General features: G+C 39.2%; 1 long non-coding RNA gene across 2 annotated transcripts in view; it reads right to left on the reverse strand.

The window, feature by feature from the left end:
- Nucleotides 1–24,733, reverse strand: part of LOC122810070 — a 118,754-nt gene that overhangs the window by 86,491 nt on the left and 7,530 nt on the right. Inside the window, exon 3 of one of the 2 annotated variants that reach the window (XR_006366043.1) lies at nucleotides 21,418–21,452. The exons of the other annotated variant lie outside the window; for it this stretch is intronic. This is a non-coding gene — a long non-coding RNA (uncharacterized LOC122810070). Of the gene's footprint in view, nucleotides 1–21,417; nucleotides 21,453–24,733 lie in introns of those variants that run through there. 2 annotated transcript variants of the gene reach the window in all.

Below are 24,733 nucleotides of genomic sequence, written 5' to 3' on the forward strand. Positions count from 1 at the left end.
GCACATTGAATGCAGATGGCTTCAGAGATGACTTTTTGGAGGTCATTGCTAAAAATGGAAAACAGAAGTGGTCCCAAGAGAGACCCCTTTGGGACACCTAGAGTGTTGGGTAGGAGGTTTGAGAGTTTGTTCTGTCATAGGACGGATTGTTGTTTATTGTTCAGGTAGGATTTAAACCATCGGAGAGATTGATTGCCTATGGACATTGTTGCCAGGATGTTGATGAGAAGATAGTGGTTAACCATGTCAAATGCCTTGAACAGGTCCAAGAAAAGGGCTGAATATAACTTGTTGTTGTTCCTGTTATAGTTTATAACATTAGTGAAGGTGAGGAGAGCTATGGTGGTACTATGATATGGCCTGAAGCCATGCTGGGAGTTAGCCAGTAGGTTGTTTTCAGTTAGAAAGTACAGGATTTGTTTATGGACACATTTTTCAAATATTTTTGCCAGAAGTTATAAGATGGCTATTGGATAACTTCATAGAGTTACCACCTTTATGGACGGGTATGACACCAGATATTTTCCAGATGGGGGGACTGGGTCTTCTGATATGGACCGATTAATTAGAATGGAAATGGGGTATGCTATGGTATCAGCAGCTTTTTGCAAATACTCAGTGGGGAGAAGGTCTGCAGCTAGGGTAGTAGGTTTTAATTTTTTGAGTAGTGAACAAATGAAGGATGTAGAGACTGGTTGGAAGCTAAAGGAGGGCTGGGTGCTGGGAGTGCTATCCAGTGGGTTATTGGGGTTAAGGGGTATTTGGCTTGCAAGCGTTTGGATGGTTTCAGTAAAGGTGTTAGCAACATCTGTTGGTAGTTTATCAGTAGAGGCTGAGGTAGGTGGAGTGGTGGTTTGACCTGGGTGGAGTAATTTATTTATCCCTGCCCAGAATTTTTGGGGGTTATTTTGGTTCCCTTGTTGGAGATGGAGGCAGTAGTTTTTTTATCTAATAGAATAGCTCATTTTGTCTCATTTCTTAGTTGTCTAAATTTGGTTTAATTTACAGGGTCTTTTGTAGCATGTCATGTTGCCCATGCTTTATTTCTGACTATGATTTTTGTTTTAGATTCTTTAGAGAGCCACGAGGCAGCTTTTGTCTTTACCCTCATGAAACGAGCAGGAGCATGAGACTCGAGGATGGTGAGGAATTTCATGTTAAAGTGGGAGACAGCTTCATCTAGGGGCAGGTGCTTTAAGGCAGACCAGTTGCATGCTTTAAGTTCATCCTGAAACTTACTAGGATTGAAGTTTTTACTATTTCTTATTGCTCTGTAGGTGAGCTGCTGAGAGTAATTTGATTTGTGCTTGCAGATAAAGGTAAGAAAGTGGTCACTGAGGTCATCAGGGATGGCCCCCAAAGAAAACTTTGGGAGTGGCTATTGATTAGTATCAGGTCCAGTATACTATCTTTTTGGCTAAGTTCTCCTATTCTGGTGGGGGTGGATATAACCTGTGTGAATCCGTACAGATTTATATGGGTGGTAGGAGACTGAGAGGAACAAGTGTTCCAGTCGATGTTAAGGTCTCCTAGTACAACGGTTTCTTGTGGATAGTTACAAGCTAACCATTGGAGGATGTCTTCTAGGGAGTTGGTATTATTCCATGGTGGAATATACACACAAACTATATTTATGCTTTTGTTTTTGTTAATTTGGAGCTTGGTAGCGATTATTTCTGCTTTATTGACCTGGAATGGTTGACCGGGATCTAATGTAACATTTAGTGTAGATTTGAAGAGTACAGCTACCCCCCCCCCTTCCTGGTAGAGCGATCAAGTCTAAGTCTATTATACCCAGGTGGTAGGATTTGATTATCTGAGTTTGATGGTTTCAGTTAGGCATAGAATATCAGGGGAATGGACTTGTAGGAGGGCATGCAGATTGTGTACTTTGTTATTTATGCTTTGTATATTTAGTTGGCAGATCAGGAAGGAGTTGGGGGCCTTATTAATAGATAGTGATTCAACTGGGTTAGTTGTGATGGAAGTTGCCTTACCTAAGGTGGCAGGGCCAGGGTTTGGATGAACATCTTCATCAATTGCCAGGTTATTGCATAAAATTACTATAACTTTCAGAATTTTGCTTATAAAATTTTGATAGTATTTAGATTTTGAGCTTATGTATCTGGGTCTAATTGGATGATAGTGTTTTGTTGTTAAGGAGTTGGTAGTAGTTGTAACTAGTGGGTAGCCTGTATTATTCGAAACATCTGGGCTAGTTTGAGATTTTGGATGATGAAATCCTAGGTGAGACTGATTTGTCAGAAATGGAGAGGAAATATGGAAACAGCATGAGGGATAGCAGAGAGAGTAATGACATTACTTTATATGGTAACATGGTTGGAGGCTATCTTGGTGTTTTAGGCTTAGGATCCTCAGGATCTTGAGATTAGAGATTTACTACTGGGGGGTGGGGGTGGGGCTGGAGTAGTGTACACAGTGCGGTACTGATTGGTTCGGATAGGAAAAAAGTAGGGGTGGTAGTGGGATGAGTTAGGCTGAGTAGAGGATTATTGATTGGTTCAGCTGGAGGGGGAATGTTATAGAGGATATAAAACTAGACACAGTGGGGGTGGGTGGGAATTGGGGGCAGGGGAGGGATGCGGAGCGAGCCTGAGTGCATTGAGGGCAAGTGGAGCAGGGCTAAACCACACACAAGAAACCTGCAAGTAAGTAAGTATGCTTATGCTTAGGTTTAACAGGATAGGCTTTGAATGACTAAACTTACTGTATAACTTGTAAGTCAAAGGTATGCTTTTTACCTTTTTTTCCTTTCAACTTTTTGTTTTAATTTTTGGGAGATCTCTGTATTCTGATCCCAATTTTATAGATAAAATATGGGGGAAGTGTAGATATAGGCTTGGTACTGTAGTTGGGGCTAGTGGATAGTGTTATAGACCCAGGTTAGCAATTGTGAACAAGCACATATAGTTTAGTTGAATAATAACCTTAGCAGGGCTTTTAGCCAGGGGGCAGCTTAGGACAGGTTTGCTGATTTATTCAGTAGGGCAGCATCCTTCTTGCTGTAAGCCTTGTAGGACTGCCTGTTTAGGAGGATAATTCCTGGTTGGAAAGATAGATTAAAATAATTTAGAACAGGTTTAGGGCTCAAGCAATAGCACTATCTGCAAGTACACCAACAACTCAACTATTTCCCTGTATTATACAGTACAGTTGTAAAATATTGGCTTTCCTGATGTGTTTACTATATTAAAACAACAGATGCAGGTACTAAAGTCCTTAAGTATAATTAACCAGGAGATCATCTAGTCTGTTGAATATGATGTGTATTTTTCACTGTTACAACTTAATTAAGTCCCTCGGAGCTAACAAGCCCCACAATCAGTATGCTATAGCTGCTAAATACACAGATCAAACATTTGGCCATTCATACCATTCTAAATGTACTCTGCAATTCTCCTTGTTTTCTAATAACAATATGTGGTTTTACCTGCTGAAATGTCACTAAAACATTGAATATTAGCTTCTAAATGCACAAACCAATGTGTTTGGCCATCCGTAGCATTAGAAATGTAATCAGCAAGTTATGTTAGGCTTAACAGTCAAAATGAGGTTATACTTGTTATACAGCCACTAAATTGCTATTCTGTTGCAACAGTTTTAGCAGTACTATGTTGCAATCACATTGGAGTCTAGACAACTTACAGTAGCAACTATGTATCGAAGCTAGCTGGCCTAATACAGTAAAACAGTATGCCGTAGCTGTAGAGCTGAACGACAAGCTCTTCTAAGCATTCTATTACACTTTAGACATTTCTGTTAGGCATTCATGACAAAAATAGCATAAATATAGATGGAAAACATTTAGAAATGCTGAATTCACTTGAGTAAATACACAAATATTGTTGAGAACATTAGGTACATACCACAGGGGAGAGGGCTGCTGACTGGGTCTAGGAGCACTGATTTTTTTAAAAATGGCGGGTTCAGAGGTGTATTTCAAACCTCGCATATGTAGCTATGCAGGGGCAGGGGATCCCAGGTATGATAGGCTGAACCACACACAAGAAACCTGCAAGTAAATAAGTATGCTTATGTTTAGGTTTAACAGGATAGGCTTCGAATGACTAAACTTACTGTATAACTTGTAAGTCAGGGGTATGCTTTTTACCTTTTTTCTTTCAATTTTTTGTTTTAATTTTGGGGAAATCTCTGTATTCTGCTCCCAATTTTATAGATAAAATATGTAGGAAGTGTAAATATAGGGTTGGTACTGTAGTTGGTGCTAGGGGATAGTGCTATAGACACAGGTTAGCAATTGTGAAAATGCACATATAGTTTAGTTGAATAATAACCTTAGCAGGGATTTTAGCCTGTGGGCAGCTTAGGGCAGGTTTGCTGATTTATTCAGTAGGGCAGCGTCCTTCTTGCTGTAAACCTTGTAAGAGTGCCTGTGTAGGGGAATAATTCCTTAGCAGGGCTTTTAGCCAGTGGGCAGCTTAGGACAGGTTTGCTGATTTATTCAGTAGTACAGTGTCCTTCTTGCTGTAAGCTTTGTAAGACTGCCTGTTTAGGGGGATAATTCCACGAGGGAGAGGGCTGCTGACGGGGGTCTAGGAGCAATGATTTTTTTAAAAAAAAGATATGTAGATGAGTAGATAGATATAGCTAGTAAATGTGGCTATAAAGGTTGCTTACAATCAATATTAACAAAATACAGTGGAAAGAATGTAAGACTTTATTGTGTGGTGCAGTTCTGGAAATCTGTGAGTGATGACCAGAGGCAACCATAATGTTCAAAACAATGGTGCACTCACATATGTGAGCACTGCTAAGTCCTAATCGAGAGAGAAACAGCTAGAATCATGTGTTATTGTGAATGAACTGACTAAAAAGAACTGTAAAGCTTTTTTTCAGTCAGAGTACCTACAAAAAAGTCAAACTGGAGAAAAAGGCACCATTTTTTAACATCCTTGAAGAGGCAGAAATTCAAAATGCAGAGTTCTGAGACTAAAACTGATGTCTTGTAGAACTATTGTGATTCATTTGTGGTTCAAATATGTCTTAAATCTGAATATTTTTATTAAACTATCACCAGAATGCCTAAAATTCTGAGGAAAAAAAGACTGAGCAACAGCTTTAAACAGTGGAGCTACTGGGTATGAGAGTTAATGAATCTCATTAATGGACTAATATTATGGTGACTGTAGTGAAGGAGTACAAAGTCATGATTTACTTAGGGCCACAAGATATTATCAGTTGGATCCTGAGATAACATTATATTATACACATTTTAGCACTCATCTGTTTCTTTGATCTCAGCACTTGTTTAGAACTCATTGTAAGCACTAAGTTACAAATTACTACAGCACTCAACTTTCCTCACTTGTCTAGAGGAAAACAGTTTTTAGTACTTAATAAATAAGCACCTATTCAGGCATGTCTAAAGGTCAGCTCCCGGTGTTTTTTCCTGTCTACCTGATGAATCTGGGCATCTTGAGACAATGCAGCAATTGCCTCATGTACACAGACAACCCTCTCCTCCTACCACCCAACACTATAACCTGTGAGAGATGCACTTATATAGCCAAACTGGAAGCAAAGCTCTCTTCACCAAAGACTGGCCTAGACAATCAAGAGGAGAAGGTAAACACTTACACCGCACCACACTCATCACATAGTCCCACAAAACCTACACCATCAAAACACACACACAGAACCACAAAACACACACCTACATTAGTGGAGGCTCTCAGTACAAATCTGAGACCTCCAAAACAGAAATGCAAGCAACCTCCACCCCACAAAACAACCCAAATGACACATAACCCACATACTCAGTGTGCTACTCAACTACAGCCCATAAGGCATAACGTACCCAACACTCTAGTCATAGGTGACTTTATAGTCAGGCACACTGATGTTCCACTCACCAGGCTAAAGAAGGAAAAAGTTACTGTCAGCTGCCTGTCAGGTGCCAGGATCCACCCATAACACACGCACTCAGGTCACTCCAGGACAAGTACAAATATGGCTCTGTCATTGTCCATGTTGGTGTGAATGACCTGATATGTACCTCCCTGGACTACATGGAAAGAGACATGGAGGAGCTCTCTGATCTTGTAGCCCAGGCCAGTATGACCCAAGCCGTGAGTAGCATCCTGCCATCACCCAGAATGACACCACAGTACAAGGACAAAATGATTGACTTTAACAATTGGCTAAGATTCTGATGTCATTCTAAGGGAATCCAGTATCTGTCTGCCTGGGATGACATGATCGGCAGACCATGCTGCTTTGTCAGAGATGGCCTTCACCTGTCGCCCTTGGGATTCTGGATACTGGCAAAGGATCTTGCCACCCCTATAGTGCCTTTTTTAGGCAAGGTTCAAATGACAAATTCACCACCACAACAGGTACAAGCAAGCAAAATCTGAGGGTAATGCTACTCAATGCTAGAAGTCTAAACCTCAAAATGCACTCACTCGAGGCACTCCTTAGAATGGAGAACATTGACATCTGTGCAGTGACAGAGACCTGGTTCAAAGCTCCAGAGAGCACCCCTGCATTACCGGGCTATAATTCATACGACACTTTTCAGCCACTAAACCGGGACCGAAACACTAAAGGTGGAGGCATGTCCATATTCATTAAGGATATCCACACCTCCACGCTAGTTGCTCAGCATAATGCATCCGAGATTATCCAAGTTTATCTAACTCTGGGCAAAACCGCAATCCAGATTGTAGCTTGCTACAGACCCTCCCCCCCACCTTGCCCCAGGATTCCCACTCCTCATTTCTTGATTCACTGGAAAATATTAAGGTACAACCCAACACTCTAATAATGGGTGATTTCAACTACCCTACCATTAACTGGGAAAACTACTCTCAAGTACCAACTCTTTTGCTCAACGATTTCTGGAAATCATCAATTCCAATGCTTTGGATCAACTTATTCACACCCCCACCAGGGGAAGCAATATCCTAGACCTGGTCATCACCAACATGGGTGACCGGTGTTCCACACCAGAGGTCAACTCCTCGTTGGTCAGATCCAAACACAAGCTAATCACCCTAGACATCCATATCCCACTCCCACCCCCCATTAGGAAAACAATCATAAAAAATTTCTCCAAAGCCAACTTCACGCTTCTTAAGACAGAAGTGGCAAACTTCACGACACCCATGCAGATGGACAATAGAGGTACGACTGCTGAATCCTACACAAATGCACTTTATAAGCACTTACACAAGTGCATGGATCATGCTATCCCTAACAGAACCAAGATGCTATCCTCTAAAAAAAGGAAGCCAATCTGGTGGTCTGCCATAAACAAACTCTACAACAGAAGAAAGAAACTGTTGCAAAAAAGAGTAAAATCCTATAATTGGAGGAACTCCCTGGTCAGTCTCAGTAAGAAGCTGAGATCCCTCATAAAATCCTCCAAAGCTAGTTATGAAAACAAAATTGCCACTGATTCTAAAGACAACCACAAAGCATTCTATAGCTATGTCAAAAATCTCAATGGCAACCCTCAGATCTGCTCTGAGTTACAGCACAATGACACTAAATATACACAACCAACTGATATTGCCAACATCCTGGCAGATAGGTTCAGTGCTAACTTTACTCCCCCCCTCTCACCCCCTAAAAGGCCCATCTTTATACCGGAAGAATGCAAAGTTCCTGTAATCACGGCTGCACAGGTAAAAACTTCACTCTCCAAAGCCAAGAACGCAGCATCCATGGGACCTGACAACATCCCAGGCTGCCTTCTACATGAACTACAGAATGAACTGGCACCCGACCTAAGTACCATGTTCAATCATAGCCTCACCTCAGGCTTTGTGCCCATTGAATGGCGCACCTCGACAGTTATCCCACTCCACAAAGGCGGGGCCACAACAGACCCCGGGAACTACTGCCCCATTAGCCTGATGAGCCTCATCTGCAAGGCCATGGAGCGTATCATCATGGAACTCATAAACAAAGACATTGGCGATCTCCAAACTCTGGACCCCACACAGTTTGGGTTTGTAAAAGGTAGATCATGTCTCCTAAACCTGATAGACTTCTTTGAAGTAGTCAGCAAAGCCATAGATGAGGGTAAGGTGGTTCACACAGCCTATCTAGATCTCGCCAAGGGGTTCAACACCATCCCCCACTCTGGAATTATAGATAAACTCAGTAAACTAGGTATAAATCCCTATGTCACAAGATGGGTTGCCAACTGGCTTACTGAAAGAACCCACACCGTGAAAGTAGAAGACTCCAAATCAGACTTCAGACCAGTGACAATTGGAGTACCACAGGGTTCAGTCCTGGGTCCTCTCCTGTTTGGTATCTACTTCTTTGAAGTACATGCTAACACAGAAGGTCTTTGGCTAACTAAATTCGCAGATGACTGCAAACTAGGAGCCATAATTGAAACTCCTAACGATGTGCACATCCTACAAAAGGGCCTCACTGTAACAGATGCCTGGTGTCAAAGACATGGTTTCAAGCTCAATGCCAAAAAGTGCATTGTCATCCCCTTTGGTAAAAACTCTGTACCCATGAACTACCACATAGGCGGTAGTCTACTTAACACTGAAAGTGTGATAAGAGACCTTGGGACGCAGGTTGACAGTAGTCTCTCCTTTGATAATCACATCGCCACAGTGTTCAGGAAATCCTTCTACATGCCACACCTCATCACAAAAGGTTTCTCATCCAGAAAAAAAGAAGTCATTGTTCCCCTCTACTCATTACTCATTAGACCCATTATAGAGTACAATGCCCCTTTTGGTATGTACCTCACAAGACATCTAAAAAACTGGAAAAGCCACAAAAATACCTCACAAAGAGGATTACTGGCCTCAAACAGATGCCTTATGCAGACCGTCTCAGAAAACTCCAGCTTTACTCCGTCGCATATCGCCTACTCAGAGGCGATCTCTGCCTAACATACAAAGCTATGTCAAACCCAGAGCTGTTGGACATGCTCCACTTAAAGAAATCCCAATCCCTCCGAGCTACACGCTCTAGGGACCTAAACCTTGTCACCACAATAAACAGAACATGCTGGAGGGATAGATTCCTGTCCCAGAGACTTCCCATACTCTGGAACAGACTACCTATCTATGTCAAACAGAGCTCCTCATTAGCACTCTTCAAGAAAAATCTTGATGATTGGATGGCTAATAGGAAATTCACCCTGGGGATCACTTCTGTGGTTCTGCTTGACAGGGGCACAGGAAAATAATTTTCTTGGGTGGCGAAAGCCAGGGTACCTTTTTGGCTAGGCTTGTATAGGCCCTAGGGCCAATAGCCTAGTACCTACCTATGAGCCTATGAACATAGTAGAGGAAATTGAATACCATTTATTTATCTAGCGGGAAAGTCCGACTTGGAACAAAGACAATTTTCAGCTGTGGCCCGGGGAGAAACACTCCAGTCTTTCCCATGTCTTTGTAATGTGGGAGGAAACCGGAGCACCCAGAGAAAATCCACATGGATGACATGTAGACTCCGCACAGAAGGCACCCCAGCCAAGAATCTAACCAGAGAACCTCTTGCTGTGAAGTGACAATGCAACTGCTGCACCACTGCTCCATCATACCATCATGGAAATATCGAATAGAGAAAACTAAAAAGCAGTTATGACAACAAGTGTCACTGTTAGAAGATTATTGAAGATGGAATAAACAGAGCAACAAAAATACTACTAAGAAAGATAGATGTGATAAAAGTAATGTGCAATATTAGAACAGACCAGGATCTTTCATGTACTATCGCAAATAACAAACTAAAAATTTCAGCACAGGTGGAAAAACTTAGAAGATACGAAGATAAATATAAAGGAAAAGTAGAAAATAAGCAATTTATTGATGTCCCAAAAAGGTTTTATAGAGAACTGGGAAATAAGGTAAAAGGAATTGAAAGACTGCCAAAAAAAGAAGAAATAGATACATTTTGGAGAAGTATCTATGACGATCCTGTGGAACATAACAAAGATGCAAAATGGATAGAAGAAGTAAAAGAAAGAATAAGATGTTTAAAGGTACAGGATATGAAATGGGATAAAGTAACAGCCAGAGAGACTGAAACTAAGTTAAGAAAAGTCTCTAATTGGAAAACCCCAGGTGCAGATGCAGTACCTAACTTCTGGTTAAAAGTATTAACATCTTTGCACGAAGAGTATGAACTATTTATATGCTCAACCACAACAGACATCAACTTGTCTAACAATAGAATAAACAATGCTCCTCCTTAAGAGTGAACCTGCAAGCTACCCTAATAATTATAGACCAATAATTTGCCTTCTGATGACATATAAACTATACATGGGAATTGGCGACAAAGTTTATAGTGATTTAGAAGAAAACTCAATTATGGCAGTAGAACAAAAGGGCAATAAAAGAAAGTCATATAGAACAAAGGATCATTTTGTTGTTAAATAATGTCAGTGGAGAACTGTAAAAAGGGGAGGAATCTAAGTATGGAATGGATTGACTACAAAAAAGTATTTGACAGTATTCCTCATTCATTATTAAAAGAGTGCTCAAAATGTGTAAGATACACCCCACACTGATTGACTACATTACAATGATCATGAAACACTGGCAGACCACTTTCCAATTTAGCCATGATAAAAGACAAATCATTATCCCAAGGATAAAAATTCAGAGGGGGATATTCCAGGGTGACTGTCTGTCACTGTTGCTATTCTGCCTTGTCCTTAATCAATTAAGCTGTTTACTCAACATCTTAGGCCATGGCTATAATTTGGCTCCTAGAAAACAACAAAGTGTAAAGACTTCTCACCTTCTCTTTGTCAATGATTTGAAACTGTATAGCTCATCAGATGAGGAACTGAAAGCACAACAGCAAGTTGTCAAAACATTTTCAGATGATATAAGAATGTCATTTGGTCTAGATAAATGTGCAATATTAACCTTTAAAGCAGGAAAACTGCAGCAGCAAGAAAACATCAGTTTGGGACAAGAATGTGATGTAAAAGAACTTGAGCAACAGGGAGTGTATAAATATTTGGGAATTGATGAAGGATCAGCAATAAAACATGAACAAATGCAAATAAAACTTAGTAAGGAATACTTTAGAAGACTTAAATTAGTCCTGAAAACAGCATTGACATCTAGGAACAAAATCCAAGCTATAAACCAATTTGCTCTTCCTGTCCTAACTTACAGTTTTGGAGTGATTGACTGGCCCCAAAATGTGTTGGATAGATTAGATAGGAAATCAAGAAGGATGCTTCATGCTCACCAAAAGATTTATAAAAATCAGTACATACCAAGATTATATATTCCACGTTCCGAAGGAGGAATGGGCCTCCTTGAAATTGATTATATAAATCGTGGGACTCCACATATATCTGCTGACCTCAGAAGACCCAAACATAGTGAAACTTTTGAAACAAGAGGAGAATAAATCTAAGATGACTTCTCTGCTTAATCTAGCAGAAGCATATCGGTGTCAAGCAAGAATGGAAATCAAACCAGGAGAAGATAAAAATCAGGCAGCAACTGAATGTACCAAAAAACAAAAGAAAGAATATAAGGTGAGGGACCAGATGAGAAGGCAAGAAATGTGGAAAATGCATAAATATAATTGCAAGTATAGAAAACTTCTAAAAGAACCTCATGTTAATCAGGAACGAATGCAGGAACAGTTCAGGAGAGGTGAATTCAAGCCAAGAGATGAAAGGTTAATATTGGTGACCCAAGATAGTAGGCTGCATAGAGGTTGGTTTACAAAGTCCATTGAACATGTGGAGAAAGAGACAAATGTAGCTTTTGTAAAAGCAAATTGGAAACAGTTGCACACCTTGTTGCTGGTTGCAACATACTAATGGGAGATACTGAAAGACATAATAATGTGTCATGATTGTTGCACTGGAGATTGTGCAAACATTATGGTATTGAAGTGGCTGAAAAACACTGGAAGCCTGAGCTCCAAAGTATCATAGAAAATGAAGAAGTCTGCATCACATGGGATCATCCATTACCAACAGTTCAAAAGACAGATGCTAGAAAACCAGATATAGTGGTCCAGGAAAAGAAGACAAAAGTAGCATTGATCTTTGAAATTACCACACCCAGTGACTACAGTATCTTGCATACAGAGAGACACAAAGTCATAAAATATCAGGATTTGGATGCAGAAATGGGAGCAATGTGGAAGGAAGATACCCAGACAGTTCCAATAGTAGTAGGAGCAACAGGTCTTATAAAAAGAATCTACAATCATATTTAGATATGCTATCAATATATGTAACTCCATACGAGTTGCAGAAGGAGTCATTACTGGGCACATTGAGAATGCTGCAAAGAGCACTACTGGCTCACATCAAAGAGTGAAACAATACTAATTTCAAGAACTTTAATCGTATTGTAACTTAGGAATGGGGTTCATTTCCATCACGGTATTAGAAACCCAAAAGCCTTGGAGAAATTAAAAAATAGAGGAAGTAGTTGTTACTATACCCAGTGGAAAGTTTTTTTCTCAGTGCTCAATGTTAATCAAGGATTTAGTCAAATTAAATTAATTGGAGCAAGCTGTAGGCTATATGACCACAATACATTCTTGGTTAGATACTAATTTCTAAAAGTACCTCTTGCCTTTTCACGAGTAGCATCAGTCTTTAAACTTTCTGTACCTGACACAAGCATAACTGATGATATTCTAGTCTGTAGTACTACCAAACAAGAGAAAGATATTAGACTATGTTAATAAACAGACTGAGAAGACAAGGTTTGAAAGAGAGCAGAGCAAAATATTAGACTTGTGTGCCATTTTCTAAGTTCTGATGGGTTACAACCAGACTCTGAAAAGGTACAGGACATTTTAAATGAGCAGACTTCAACAGAAAACCATAAGGAAGAAGAAGAAGAGGAAAGAACACCTGTCTGAGTTTATACCTCACTTGTCAGATATTACCATACTTACAAGAAAGCTACTTGAGCAACATAAAATCTTGAGATGGTATGAACAGCAAGTAAAAAGCTTTGAGCTGTTAAAGAAACTGGTTACACTTAAGCCTTCACTCAAACTTCTCCTTGCACTGTTACCTATGATGCTTCAAGTAACAGAAAAACAGAAAGGTCTAGGAGTAGTAATACTGCAAGACAGCAGGTCTATTGTCTATGCATCTGTAACTCTAACAGATACATAAGTCTAGTATGCACAAAATGAGATGAAATGCTGGACAAAGTGTTTGTCAGAAATTTCATGATTATGTACATGAAAAACATAATAAGGTAAAACATGATCACACACCCTTACAGAGCATCTTCAAAATATGACTGAACAAACCAACAGCTAGATTATGAAGAATATAGTTATCAAAGCATAAAAATAATATTGAAGTTCGGTATAGTCTAAGAAGCCTAATACATATTGTTAACATGCTTTGTTCAGCCTATATGGATGAATGAAAAGAAAATTATCTAAATGAAGATCTGAAAATCCTTTGAGTCATGGTACACATTTCAGTTACACCTGGAAGTTACAATAAGTTAAAGTGGTGAAAAGAAAAGACACCAAAACACAACTGCTGTGCAAAGTTGTTATGTCTGGGTGGCCATACAACACAACCATTCATCAAACTATGCAATGCTTTCAAAAAAGTGATACCGCATGTAAGGGTTTTTATTTAAGGCTGAAAAAGTAACTATCCCACTGAAGCTAAGAAATGAGATGTTACTGGAAATTTGGAGTCTCATTTGCAACATCTAAGTGTCAGGGGCAGTTACATATGTCACTTGTAGTTTAATCTCGATGGCATAATTTAAACACACAGTACAAAATGATGAAGCTTTAGTCATGTGCAGAGACCAGAATCAAAAAGAGAACTGGCTACACCATGATATTCATATGGTACTATAGTTGAATATGGTATAATGTGTTTCCTTGCAATAATCTAATTTTCCTACATGCGTGGACTGTTATTCAAAATACTCTGATGCAGGGCATGATGGTTATTTCTTCAATCATTGTATTAAAGGCAGTGTTTAAAAGACATGGATTTCCTCAGCAAGTGGTACCAGAAAAAAAATCTCAGTTTGCATGTCAGGAAATCAAACACTTTTCACGTCTATGAGTTTGAGTTACAAAATATGAACAATCAAATGGGAATGTCAGATGCATGAGGTACAAACTGCAAAAATATTGAAGAACTGTGAAGCTTCATGCAATCTGATCATCTTTCAGCATTAATAAATTTCAAAAACATGTCACTAGAGTCATTATCTCTCTCTGTATCACAACAGATTTTGGGTTAAAGCCTGAGAATTGAGGTTGTGGCGAGACCTGTAGCTAGGATGGCTTAAGGTGTGGTGACCCTGGGGGCAAGCAGCTAAGGAACAGAGTTTTTAGTACTGATCAGGTGGATGTGCAGTACCAGTATTGCTGGCATGCAATCATGTAAAGATCCATGGCTGTTTAAATTAATGAATATGCATGCATATCAATAGCTGGCTGACTATGCAACTGTGCAGCTGTAGCAAAGAGCTATGTAATGCTCTTTGCTATAGTTCAGTGGAATGGAGAACCTTATTTTGTTATTGTTTATATTTATTTATTTATTTGGCCCTTAATTTTGGAAGACATTTTCTAGCTCCTCAACTTCAGAAGACCTTTTTATTTTCTTAGTCTTCAGCTTTGGTCTGAGGGGTGCCATTCTGGAAGGTTTCCACTGTGTCATTTTAGGTAGCTATGGCCCTAGCTCTGACATTGTTCACATTGTTGCACTTTGAAAGCAAAATGTAAGTATCAGAAGTGCTCAGAAAAAGATGCAAAACTGTGATGCAAGTACAAAACAAAATGTTCTCTTCTACAAGGATAAAAAGTTAATTTCGACTAGAGCAAAATGTGGGTCAAATATTTCTCATTCAATGAACCATAATTAGTTGTCCTTACCAGATAATATTTGATTCAAATAAATAATTTACAGTTACACCAAAGAAATTCAAGGCATTTTTAAAGATTACAAATCAAGAATACTTGCCATAGCCAGGTGCACACATCCAAACTGTCCGACACTATATCTGAGAGGTAATAGAAGTATTCTTCAGTAGATGTAAAATTAAGTATTATGGGTTCTGTTACAGAATCTGCAACATGAGCAGTCATGGAACCTTTATCTTTTACTCTTAATGCTGCAAATGAAAGTGGAACTGCATTTTTTTTTTTGGGGGGGGATGCTTATTGTCCCCTTCCAGCTTGCATAATTCCTACAAAATGCCAGACACAATGACTGACATTCTGACCAGATTATTATATAATACATGAGTTCTCCAAGAATGAAACACTGACATAAGCCATTAAACCACATAGCTCATAAACACCATAAAATTCCTGTCAATACGAAAGGTTTACTGAAGGGGTCACATGTCAGAATATTCTGATGATCCAGCCTGTCCCTTTTTTCTCTGAGTGACTTCTTAACCATGCCCTCAAAGCAAACTTGCTATTGGCTATATGCACTTTTAGGGAGCTTGCAGTACCCCCCAAAATATGTTCCTGGTTATGGTAAACCAACATAACCACAACAACTATTTACAGTACAAACTACTAGGTTAACAACTTTTGGGCTTGGTGTGTATTTTAAATAATAAAAACTTCATTCTCTCCACTTTCTACTACTTTTTTGGCATTATAAAGATAATTTCTACAGATAAAGAACCAAATTTAAAGTAATCAAACCCTAACCTACATCTGAATGGTGATTTACATCATCCACAAACCAAGCTGGTTCTTTATCAGTAAATTATCCGTGTTCAGTTACTCCAAAATTCAAATGAAGACTGGAATAAGCCACTCTGTGATTTAAGAATTTATGAGCTGTGACTAACGCTGTATGATAAAAACCTTAAACCTGAGATAATCTTGGAATGATAGAGGAATACACAACCAGTAAACTAGGGTCAATTGATGTATATTCGCAAGGTCTCTCAAAATATAAGACAAATGTCTGTGCTTGGGAATCTTTTCAATGTTATTGCCTTAAAACAAATGATGATAATATTTGGTCGATCTACTTCCTAACAACTAGCTGTAAGAAATAGAGGAATAGATAACCGGTAAACCAGGGTACAATTGATGCATATTCACAAGGTCTCTCAAAATATAAGACAAATGTCTGTGCTTGTGAATCTTTTCAATGTTATTCCCTTAAAACAAATGATGATAATATTTGGTCGATCTACTTCCTAACAACTAGCTGTAAGAATGATAGAGTAATAGATAACTGGCAAACCAGGGTACAATTGATGTATATTCACAAGGTCTCTCAAAATATAAGACAAATGCCTGTGCTTGGGAATCTTCCCAGTGTCATTGCCTCCTAAATGAATGATGTTAATATTGGGCCGATCTACTTCCTAACAGCTAGCTGTTAACACTGACAACAAAAAGCTACAACTCAAATGGTCAAAACCTTTCAAAATGATATCACAGCTGCTAGGATGAAGGTCCATTGTTTAGTTCACCTAGCCATACCTATGATCAGTTGGCTGCCTGGCGTTTAAAAGAATGTTTGAGGATCAACACTCAAAGGTCATCTAAAAAAAAGAAAAGCACCATGATAAAAAGAAAAAGCACATAATCTAGCATAGGATAAAAATGCATGGGAGGATGATCTGCAAGTCATCTTGATTATATCTACTGATCTGCCTTCAAAAGCCAAATCTTTCTTTTTTTGTGAACAATAAACACTAATAGAACTGTTCAACTAACAATATTATCAATAAGAGGTATTCTTCACTGTAGTAACAGTCAGTACATTCACAGTCTTTTCCATAAATACTGCACCATACTATAATGCACACCAAACCCCAAATTATTTTCTTTCTAAATTTCACTAACAAATTTTCATATCTTGAAAACTATGCAGTCTAGAAATATACAGTCAGAAATGTTTTGTTAACTAGACATAAGCTTTCACATGACAACAAGAACTGGGTTTATATTAGAACATCGAAGTTTCAAAACTTCAAATGTTCTAATATCGAACCCTATTCAGTGAAAGCTGAAAATATCGAAGCAACAGAAAACCAAATTTTTTCCTAGGGAAAGAATTCGGTTGTCCATTTCTGTTGCTTTGGTATTTTCAGTGCTGTGGTGGAAAGTTACGGGTCGGGTTCAGGTAAGTGTGCGATAGTGTGGACGTGAGGGTTAGGGCGGGTTAGGTGAGTTAGGGCATGGATCAGGTAAGTGTGCGATTGTGTGGACATGAGGGTTAGCTTGGGTTAGGTGAGTTAGGGTTAGGGCACAAGTGAGGTGAGTGTGCGATAGTGACGGACCTTAGGGTTAGGGTTTGGGTTAAGGTAAGTGGATAGTTAGTAGTGTGTGTATAGTTTAGTGTAGGGTTAGGTGTAAGATTTAACGTGTATGTGTGTGGATTGCTGTTTGTTTGGTGTGCTTGTGTTGTGTGTATGTGTTTTGGAACAGCAAAGTTTTTCCCTAGGAAAAAATTTGCTGTTCTGAATGTTCAATCTTTTCAGCTTTCGCAGAATAGGGTTTGATATTAGAACATTCAAAGTTTGGAAACTTCGATGTTCTGATATAAACCCCAAGAACGTCATGTGTAAGGGTGTGTTTGCTGAGATATTTACAGAAATATGAAAATATTTCTTTAACTGTATAATTATCAATGCAAGTAATATGGGATATCTTTCAAGATGTGCAACTTACAGTGCAAATATCAAAGACACTTTTCTTCAGCAACATCTTTTGTTTCACCTGATGTCATGCAACAGTTTCTAAGTCACTTGTTTTTTGAAGTATTAAGTGCATATGAAAATATGGCTTATTTTCATAATTATTAACAAGCAGCAAGCATTAGTTCCTGTACAGTGTGACATAAAACAACACTGACAGGGGATTATCCTGTCTCCAACATTGGTGTTTCACACCATAGTCCTCAATAAAATGTAGGTCTCTCAGTTATGAATATATGAACATAAATTTAAAAATATAAATAATAAGTGACAAACAAAGATTAATTTCTCCACTGCAAGGCATCCAAGACTATCAGTCTTTGTGTCAGTTTGTTAAGGCCAGACGGCTGTCTAGATATGTTCTCAGATCCCTTATTACTGGGTCTACACATAGTCTGTGCTGTTGTTTTATTGATGAAGTAATTAACTTGAGTTGCAGTTTCCCTAAGGACATTATAATCCATTTTTAGCATTAAGTGTTAGGCCATGGCTTTCATACCAGTCATTTGTCTGTGTTAAACCCTCTTGCTAAAAGTTGGTGTCTTGGAAGAATCTGTAATAGCTCCCAATTTATAGTCAGTTGAGAACTTGTTAAGCCAGAGGGCTTGAACATTAACCTTGACTCCCAAGCAGTAGAGGCCAAACAGGAGGGGACTCAGCAAGTAGCCCTGTGGTTACCCCCTGGGAACACATCTCTTGATGGAGGTGGTTTCAATAATCCAGACTTCTTAGGTATTGCCAGCCAGCAATCCATAGAGTTGTGTAAGAACTAATATGTAGTTCAGAGAGCTTGTCACCAATGGTGAGGAATTGCCAGTGGGGTTTGTTTTCAGTCAGTATAGCAGCCTCTATGCAGCCCTTCATATGTTCTGTAGGGACTTTGTGAATAATTCTGCATAGGTAGCTGTGGCCTCAGGGTTAGGGGGAGCCATGAATTTTAACAAACTGTCACTTAATAGGATGCAATTTGCCTTACAATAGTTCCTATCTGTTCCTGGTTAAGTTGGATTTTCTGGTTTGATTTTTACTTCAAATTACACAGCTTTGTAATCTGACCTCACTAGTGAGGATGTGACATGGTGGGGAGGGGGGGGATGTAGTGCTCTCCCATGTTGGTGAATACCACATTAAGTATATCTGATCCTCTGGTTTGAGCATCCACTATTTGTTCGAGGGTGTTTGTGTTAATAAAGTCCAGGAGCCGATGTATGTTTTCCAGTCTATAGATGGGTAGTTAAAGTCACCTATGAATAGGGTGTATGGTTGGATAGTGGGAATCAATAGTAGTCAAGAGACTGTAAAGGAATTGATGGTAACCTGTAGCTAGCCATGATATGGTGAAGGACCTTACCTATGGTGACTTCCACATGGATGAGCTGCACGGTATCATCCTGTTTAACAAACCTGGAGGTATGTTTGTTGGTAACATATTTCAAAACATCTCCAACTTTGGCCCCAGTCTGCACTGTTATTCTTCTTAACATGTGGAAAGCACTGAAGCCTTGCACTTCCCGAAAATGTTCTATAGCTTTAGTCCATGTCTCAGTCACAGCACATTTAGAGGAGTGTTTGAAGGGAGTGGAGTTTTTTGTTTAGTCTCCTAGATTTGGGCAGTAACACCTTAATGCTGCTTGTAGACTTTTTTATTATGTCGGTAGTTTGTCTTTTTGGCATTGGCTAAATTAAGCTCTAATGAGGTGGATAAAGTTTTAGCCAATATCCAAAAGCCAAGGGGGACATGTGCAGCCTATCCTCGGCAATGCAATGTGGTCTTTTGCCCATGTGCTCCCATGCTGACAGATATTGGATTTCCCTGGAATGATACCAAAACTAAGTCAATTGTATGTTCATACTGCGACAAAATCCTTGGTGCAGGAAGAATGCTGCTCAGTGCAAACCTTATACTTGTCTGTGACACATATTCCAAGAGATCCATTATGTCTCTTTTCATATAGTCCAGTGAGGTACATCTCAGGTCATTTACACCAATATGGACTATGATAGAATCATATTGGTACTTGGCATGCAGTGACGACTGTATGCATGCCATTGTGAATACTGGCTTTAGATAGGCAACTAACCATTATCTTTTATTTGTTTAACCTGTTGAGTGGGGCATCTATGTGATACACAATGGAGTCTCCAATAATAAGACTATTAGGTGAAGTATGTGCTTGCCTTATGGGCTTTGCTGTTAGGGAACTATTGGGTGTAGGCTTATGTCAGTTGCTTGGTGTTGCTTTTGGTGTGTGTTTAAGTGATTGCTGAGGAGTAGTGCTGCCATTAGGTGTTTTTGGAGGTCTTTGAGATTTGGGAAGGTTTCTTTTTAAGTTCCTTAGCATAAGACAATCTGTGCGTGGGATGTAGTGTGGGTATTCCTGACAGCCTCAGTAATATGTGAGAATTTTGCCTCCAAGGAAGTTGTCTATTTGCACCTCTTGCATACCATGTTATTTTCTTTAATGAGTAGCTGGTTGCCTGAGAACATGAGACAATTGCCTTAGATTGACGACATGTAGCAAACTGGTCACAGAGACATTTGGAACTTGCATAACCATGTGGAATGAGGGGGGTGTTTAGGATTAAGGACTGGATTTTAAGAGAGGTCTCTTAGGGTAGTTATGGGCTAAGGGAAAGATCTTAAATAGTGCTAGGATGTGGAAGTGCTATTCAATGCAGAAGTTATCTGCTCTAAACTCAATTCCACACAATGCCACACTACTTAACAGGTTTCAGACCAAATCATAATTTTACAGGGAGATTTTACTGTCTAGGTGTTTGCTATTATACAGTGCTATGCTAATAGCTGCTGCTCTGTAGGCAGCTCCATGTAAACTTGCCTGCCTTACTGTAGAGAGAAAAAATATTGAAAGCTGATTCCTATATCCTTTAGCAAATAAACAGCCACACTTTGAGCCTCCTTGTGTGCTCCCCAACTCAAGAGGCCAGATAAACACTTTCTGCCACAAAATGGATGACCCTGAAATTTCTTAATGTAAATGCACAACAAAAGCAGCTTGCAAGTGCAAATTAAAGAACAGACAACTACCAAGCCACAAGTTCTCTGGATAATTTACCCTTCTGCAAGGTGATTAGGAGGCGAGAGAACTAGAAAAGCCAACAAACACAGAAAATACTTTTTTTTTTCCACAAAATAAAATAAATGCTTTAAAATGCTCAACAACAGTAGTGATCACTGTATAAAATAAGTAGAAGTGTGAAAATATCAAGAAAATATTCTTATCTTATCTAGGATGGCTCTAGATGCAGTTGAAACACTTGAAAAACATTGCAGGGTTCTCTGTAAATGAACAAAGAGCCATGCAAACTTGCCTGATTTATAGTAGAGAGAAAAAAAGCTTAAAAGGTGACTTCTATGCCCTCTAGCCAGTAAACAACCATGCTTTGAGCTTCAGGGTATGTTTCCTAACTCTCAGAGACCAGGTAAACACTTTCTGTCACAAAATGGATTATCCTGGAATATCTTAATATAAAAGCACAGCAAAAGCAGCACTTGAGTACAAATTTAACAACAAACACTGGACAACTATCAAACAATTAAGCCCCTGGATGTATCACCCTTCCACAATGCAAACAGAAGTAGAAGAGCCAACAAACAAAAAAGTGACTAATTTTGCCACAAAATAAAATATTTTAAAAACTTTCAAAAATTGTAGTGATCATTATATAAAGCAAGTAGAAGTGTGATAAGTCAAGAAAATATTCTTACCTTAGGTTGGGTAGGTCTTGATACAGTTGAAACACCTGAAAAGTTGCAGAATTCTCATTAATACTGTCTATTACCAGCTGGTAAGTTGCTTAGTTAAAGAAACCATAACCAAAAATGTTCTGGATGCCATAAAGAGTAATGGGTGTGAATTGGAGGTATAGACTTGCCAGGGTTTTAATCCACTGATAGTTGCTACATAAGCCTTCCTGGTGCAGGAAGAAAAGGATTTGCACCATAAGATCTCATTTATCCATCCTCAATAATCTAAAACTCATCTGTTCTAATTCTGGGCAAAGCTGCTGTTTCTGACACCAGTTGCTGAAATTTGCCAGCATAGAAATAAAAACAAATGGTAGCCAATATATTGAAAATTAAATGATAAATCCATATGCAAATGATGGGGAAAAAAAGCTCTCTCATAAGTGATTGCACCCACATTGACATGTGTGTGTGTGTGTGTGTGTGTGTGTGTGTGTGTGTGTGTGTGTGTGTGTGTGTGTGTGTGTGTGTGTGTGTTTTCACAAAAGTTGCACCACTACAATGTTATCTGACTGGAAAGTTACCTTCTTGTTTCTCAAATCACTTTGGCATTCAACAGTGGCAACCCAGATGGGCATTAATTCCAAGAAGATGATGCATCACTCATTATCTAGTCTTCCTGACAGAATGACCTACCATTAAAGTTGGCAAAAAATAAGGACCACAGTTAAAGGCCTTCTTTTTTCCCTTGACCCTATGTTGTTTCTATGCACCAGTCTCACAGCATATTAGTCAATGATCTCATAAATGTCTTACCCAAGGCCACTGCCCAACATGCAAAATTCAGAACACTACTCAGTACCATCGCCTGACCAATATTCACTTTCTTGGCCAATACAAATGCTCATATGTGACTGTTCAAAACCTGCAGTTTATTCAGGGACAATATAAAATAAGCTGAAATGACACTGGTCTCAATACCTAAAACTCTGATAGCCTTCCCAGGGCCTTCAATCTTATCCTGAGCCAGTGATGAAAAGTGGTGAAAAATGTCTTGCATTGAGGACAGATTATGCCCAGAACCATGATCACCTTCACTTGCAGTCAAAACAAGTATCCAAGTAATTCACTATTGTACAAGGAAAAACTGCTCCCAGCAGCAAAAAAGAGCCAAACTAAATTTCTCAAAGTTGTGACAAGCAACCAAGCACCCCATTAGCATGGCCATGTCAAAGAAGTAAAAAACATTAAACTGCATTCCAAAAAGAAGCTAGACCTTTGGAAAAGAAAATGGGATAAGTTTGAATGCCAATACATCATCCAACTTAGCTGATCAGAGGTTCCTTAAACTGACAATATGAATAGCATCATGCAAAGATAAATATTTCACTGTTTTTATGCCATCATTGACTGATGCCCCCCTCTCTGCAAGGAACAAGAGACGAAGATTAAATGGAATAACCTTCAGTCTTCTTCAGAACCAAACCTAGTGTGGATATCCTTAAAACATCAAAAGAAGGGGAATAAAATGGGTCTGAAAATCCCACCTTTGGACACCTCTCTGATCAACATTCCCTTGCTACATCATCTTTACCTCTAGCAGAAGTCAAATTCCTACACAACAACTCCTTTACAGGAGTCTGAGACTTAATTCGAAAGCCTTAAGTAATTTCCTGAATTAACTCTCTCTTGGACTGTTTATCTTGGTAATGTTCTGAAGGTTATGATAGGATGTCATCTTTGGTAGAGGAATTATGTCAAAGTCTTTTGGAAGGTACAAAAGGAATTGTCCCACCTGTCTTCATCAAAAAGGGGCTGGTCCCCCTCTAAAATAGTGTCAGATTTACCCTAGCTCTTGCACTCCAGAAATGAAACAAACCATCCTTACATCCTTAAAAAATGAAACAAACCTTCCCTACATCCTTAAACCAGCAATTAACCACTGTGTATCTCCCCTCACAAAAAGATTGCAGTTCTGCAAATCTCATAAAAGTTATGTGGAATTGCTTGTGTTAAAAGCCCAACAAGTTTTATTTCTGTTAAAAACTATTCTTCACTACTGAAGTGAGTTCATACCCTATCTGTTATCACAACTAGCTACATGTCATGGTGGCATTCATCCACTTAAGGTGCTTGTTCACTGCCTTCAGCTTCCTGAATTGCTGATCATAGCATAACCAGAAAAGCAATCCATGTCAAGCAATATGGTTCTCTGATAATCCAAAAGTACTTGAGTTTGATTGTAGAGCTCGGGCAGGGTGCTTCTCAATGACAATGGCCATAAAACTGATGAAATCCATCATCCAATTATCTCATGCTCTTGCTTTAAAGTTATTCACTTGGTGCTTAGCCAGCACCGCCAAGGCAATTAACAGATCCCTGGCTCCTGGGCAGTTCACATCCATAATAACTCAAATCCCTGCTGAATTAACCAAGTCAAAAATCTCAGCAAGATCCCCCTCCAAATCCTTTGTTCAACTGAAAGAGGAACATGTAATTGATAAACCTTGTTGACAGGTATAAGGGGCCTGTAATGACAAATTTTACTGACACCCAACAACAGCAAATGAACACTGAGTAAGTGCATTCACTAGCTCCCCAAACAAGGGACACTGAGGAAACAGAGAGCGACAGAAATCTCCCACCTAACTGTCAAAGTAATTCAACAATTAGCACTCTTGCCTTGGGCAGAAAGCTGTGGTTCTTTTCCCATACCAGCTAGTTGGATTAATTCTCCAGTACTGACACTGTAGTGCAGTATAATGGGGGGGGCTGTATTCATGAGTACGCTGTCCTTCGGGTGAGAAGTTAAACAAATTTTGTGGTAGTTCACGAGGATGTCAGAGATTCCATGGCACTTATGGAGAGCATTAGAAGAAGTTTCTCGATTTCTTGGCCAAATTTCCCCTATCCAGCATGAATACCACCTTGGGTCTTCTCTGTCAAGAGGCCACTGGCTTAATGGTACTAACCTGGTCAACAAAGTGTAAGTAAACAAACAAATAACTACATAAATAAATAAATAAGTAAAATTGCTCTTGCATCAACTTCCACTGTGCTCAACTCTGCAGTAGATGCTGAATCCCTACCTAATGCCAATTGTGTTAATCTTGACCACACTTCATTATTAAGAGCACCAATAAAACTTTGTAAGTACTTATCCATTTGCTGACTCTGCCTCTCTTCCAAACCCAGAAACTTTGGTTGTGCCTCATTATTGCATGGGCTGTAATAGTGGTACTCTCATCACTTGATACTGGAGGATCTTTTCCGAACTTTCTCCTAGCCTTTTTTGTTGGAGGCTCACCATCTTGAGTTGAGTCATAAGCTAATGATT

The sequence above is a fragment of the Protopterus annectens genome, chromosome 8.part1 (assembly GCF_019279795.1).
Source record: "Protopterus annectens isolate FY-2018-M chromosome 8.part1, PAN1.0, whole genome shotgun sequence".
Lineage (NCBI taxonomy): Eukaryota > Metazoa > Chordata > Ceratodontiformes > Protopteridae > Protopterus > Protopterus annectens.